Source organism: Limulus polyphemus, unplaced genomic scaffold (genome assembly GCF_000517525.1).
Source record: "Limulus polyphemus unplaced genomic scaffold, Limulus_polyphemus-2.1.2 Scaffold6142, whole genome shotgun sequence".
Classification (NCBI taxonomy): Eukaryota; Metazoa; Arthropoda; class Merostomata; order Xiphosura; family Limulidae; genus Limulus; species Limulus polyphemus.
In genome coordinates this window covers 24,356-28,710 of record NW_013671752.1, presented here as the reverse complement: position 1 = coordinate 28,710, position 4,355 = coordinate 24,356, and the positions used below count along the sequence as shown (strand labels likewise).

The 4,355-nt window shown below is 31.4% G+C and overlaps 2 long non-coding RNA genes across 5 annotated transcripts in view; one reads left to right on the top strand and one right to left on the bottom strand.

Annotated features, from left to right (window-relative positions):
* Positions 1-4,355, bottom strand: part of LOC111089409 — a 34,182-nt gene that overhangs the window by 9,832 nt on the left and 19,995 nt on the right. For 3 of the 4 annotated variants that reach the window (XR_002613706.1, XR_002613705.1, XR_002613703.1), the window contains one exon: positions 3,404-3,491. This is a non-coding gene — a long non-coding RNA (uncharacterized LOC111089409). Of the gene's footprint in view, positions 1-1,643; positions 1,878-3,403; positions 3,492-4,355 lie in introns of all 4 variants that reach the window. The other variant, XR_002613704.1, reaches the window with a different exon arrangement.
* LOC111089410 overlaps positions 95-4,355 on the top strand; it is a 5,192-nt gene continuing 931 nt past the window's right edge. The window contains exons 1-2 of the long non-coding RNA XR_002613707.1: positions 95-121; positions 4,089-4,267. This is a non-coding gene — a long non-coding RNA (uncharacterized LOC111089410). The remainder of the gene's footprint in view (positions 122-4,088; positions 4,268-4,355) is intronic.

Sequence of the window (4,355 nt, the reverse complement as noted above, 5' to 3'; positions counted from 1 at the left end):
ACCTATGTTGTTATACAAATAGATGTATCAGTGTGAATTAAACCCTACCTATGTTGTTATTTCACACTGATACATCTATTTGTCACACTGATACATCTATTTGTATAACAACATAGGTAGGGTTTAATTAATATATATAATGATTAGTGGTGACACAATTGACAAACTTTCCTGAATTTCATTAGTGCAGGCACACATAAAAATAGGAGAAGAACTGTTGGTGATAAAAATAAGAAACATCTGTCAAATATGTTAAAGTATAAAAAAACAGCGTTGGCACAACTGACCCGGTAGTAACAGCAGTTCATGAAATCCATCCCAACCAACTTACATACCCTACCAGTTAATAATTTCTGTAAAATAATTTTGTCTTGTATTGTTGAGGGAAATACTTCATATATTTATCACCATTCCAGGTTTTTGAAATTGTTCCTAAAGCCACTACAATGTTTCAAGATATCCAAAATTAAAATTTTTAATCTAACACATTTAGAACTGCCATCATGCATTAACGCATCATAACCAATATACTGGGTCCTGCTTAACACCATGCCTACGGCTTTTGAGAAGCCTGAAAAAAATGTGGCAGTTTTAATCATCTTTCATTAAAACATAACTTTAACCTTTTATCTCTTTACAGAACTGAAATTCCCTTTTCCACAAACAATTACCAAAACAGTTTCATGTATATACATTGTTTTTTGTTTTTTCAATCAAACTTTTATTGAATACACAGAGCACATTCCTAGAATTACAAGTCATTTGATTTTGCTCAGTCGTATATTTATACAGGTATAAATAACACTTTGTAGTCTATATAATAAATTTACTTCTTTGATAACTCGACCTGGCAAAGAAATAACTTGTATAATTTCAATTCTTCCTCGTCTTACACACTCGCTCAAAAAAAAAACATACTTCTACTTGAGACATGTCAAATAGAACACCTAGAAAAATTGGTAACTTAATCCTTAGATTACTTGTTTCTATCATCCTTATCTGCTTACAGCTAGTAGATACGCATCGATAATTCCTAGCTGCCTGAATTATCTGTGTATCAGCTTATTTCAAGTTGATACACATTAATAATTCAAAACATACTACTTGAATTCTCTCTCTATTGTCCATATCAGTTTTGTTTATTTCTATCAAATATATGCAGTAACTATTGCTGGCATACAGATTAAATTATTTGTATCAAATATGCATCTACAAATGTTACCTCTTATAACCAAACTGTTCAGAAATGTTTAAATAATCCAAACACACCACATGATCAATTTCATCCAAGCACCCAGTTTTGATGAATTTAGCAACCTTTCTCTATGATTTACTTTAATGTTATTATATAATAATTCATAACTTTATTTTATAAAATACAAGGAAATTATACACTGCTTAAAGATGGGAAATAATTCAGTTTCATGCATTCTACCCAAGGTTGAGTCCTTTATGTCAAAATTATTTTTAATAAACAAATCGGCAAATCATGTGACAACTGCAGAGGATATAAGGTTGCAGTAGAACGGCATGTATCAGAACATATGATTTGATACTGTCTGGCATTTCACAGGTTGTGCAGTAATGTAATGCCACTGAAAACTAACTGGTTTAGGGAATGGTATGTAACATCCATTACTTACAAATATTTCTACACTGGTCAAGTCAATGAATGCAGTGCTTATGGATTTTTGTACTATCCAATTGTTGAAACAAGCACTGGGAAACCATCCTCTTCATACAACAGGTGGATTATGGAAAGCTTACATGGAGGAGTGGTGTAGATATGAGAGCCTTTTGTAATGGAAACTATGCTGTAGGGCTATTGCCAAGATACATGGTAATCCAATAGAGCATGATTGTACTGGCAACATGGTCTGTAATGTTAAAAAACTCCAAAATCATTTATACATAATGTCCTCAACCCCTGATCTTTAATATTTCCAATTTTTTTATGTTAACCCATCTTTTAAGAATGATGAGAAAGTGTTGAAGGGCTTCATAAATTTAAAACACTGTTATGGCTTTCCTTTTCACAGTGCAAGTCATTTTTAACATCCAAAATAAAGATCAAAATCTGTTTTTCTTTTTTCATCTTTAATAACCATAATACATCTTTTACATCTGTTCTTATGTTTTCTTGTATAATGAAACTGACAGAGTAACAAACACACTAATAGTTCATTGATGGTAACTCCTGATGTCCCAAGTAACATCTTGGACAACAGTTTCTTAAGGACACAATGATTCTACAAAAAATGTAAAAACATTTCACCCAACAAATAGGGAAGTACTATATTTTTGGTTTTATATTATCACCTACAAATTTGAGTTTATAGCAAAATAAATACAAATTCCTTGGATATGCTTGATATTCAAATGCCTAGTAGAGACATTCAATCACCTCACCATATTTTTAACATTACAGGTAATACAGTAGAACAGAAACATGCTTTACATAATGATTGACTAGTGCGTCTCTCACAGTTTTTATCCATCAAATAAAGTGCTTGGGATCTGTAATATTGAAGAGATGTAAGAAAAAAAAAAGACAACTTGTACTATCAATGAACTTCTAATATTTGAAATATTTACTTCATAACCATGGTTACTAATTTTTTTTATAGTTAATACTGATACAGACAAGAAACAAAACAACAAAATAACATCACCAAAGCCTGCCAGATATGCATTAAAACTTCCAGTGTCCAGTACAATTATTAATGTACTTGACGAGGAAGGTCTTCCTTAAGTATACAACCATTTTTAGAGAGGAAAAAATATAAAAAGATTTACTTCACTGTGTATAAAAAACATTTCCAGTACATATGACCGTAAATATATTTTTTTTCATTTTTCACCAAGATTTCATACTTCAACTCAAATAATGCTACCTAATCCTTAAGCCAGTTCTCATCTTTTGTATCCTGTGTCACCAGAAGTATACAACCCCCCCCCCCCACCTCAACCTAAGAATATATGCTAATAATATATTCATAATCTCCTCAATCATTATTAGCCACCTTAAAATTTTAGTTGTCCCAGGGGGTAACTGGTTTATTTCAAAGCTGTTTTAAACATATTCTATGCCCCCAAATCCAGCATTACTATATTTCCTAGGGTGTGGGGGGTGAACCCCACAGGTTAGGATCCATTACCTTAAAATGCCCTTCTCAGTTAGCTTTAACTGAAGTTCATATTGAAATGTATCATATGAGTACTATAAAGTACTGGCTGTGAAAACAATCATGTCAGAGTTTAAAAACAACAGATCAAGTATTTTACATCACAGTAAAAGTCAGAAACTATTTCAGTAGTCTGTGACATAAAAAAATTTAAACATTTCTAACACCACTTAATCACACTTTTTCTTAAACATCAGTTTTGAAACTGGACAATACACCTCAAATATTTGCTCAAGATTCTTCTTCTGTAGCCTTTGCTTTTCATCAACATAATCTGTGATCCAAACTTCTGAGGAGAAAAGGTTTCTAATGTGGAAGAAGAACACGTTACATATTAGTAAGTTGTCAACAATAATCCTTTATGGAAACATACTATACAAGTAGGAAAATTAACACATGGATTGCATGCAGATACATTCATGTAAAGAAAAAAAACTTATCAAATCATTAAAAAGAATAATAAAATTTAATACTGCAGGTCTATGGTTACTTTAACTTTGTGACAATGATGACACACCTAAATAACCTTCAGTCAAGTAAAACTGACCTTAAAGCCCCAACAAGTTAAGGAAAAAAATAAGCCGTTGTGGCAGAATTACCTATGTCTCTGACAAAATGACCATAACTTGATAATTGCATCATTCATGCTTTATTTCAACTTAAAGAGCAAAACAATTAGAATGAACTCAGCTTAACAGTACTTTATCATGAGTATGGGTAATTCACACTAACATCTACTTGTATAACATCGTGGGTAAAGTTTAATTCATGCTAAAATACATCTACTTGTACTATAGCATGAGTAAGGTTTAATTCATGCTAAAATACATCTACTTGTACTATAGCATGAGTAAGGTTTAATTCATGCTAAAATACATCTACTTGTACTATAGCATGAGTAAGGTTTAATTCACACTGATACATCTATTTGTATAACAACATAGGTAAGGTTTAATTCACACTGATACATCTATTTGTATAACAACATAGGTAAGGTTTAATTCACACTGATACATCTATTTCTATAACAACATAGGTAGGGTTTAATTCACACTGATACATCTATTTGTATAACAAAATAGGTAGGGTTTAATTTAGAATGGAAGGATGTTTGTATCAGTTGTGTCACCACTAATTGTTATATATTAACAAGATGCAGGGATGTTTGTT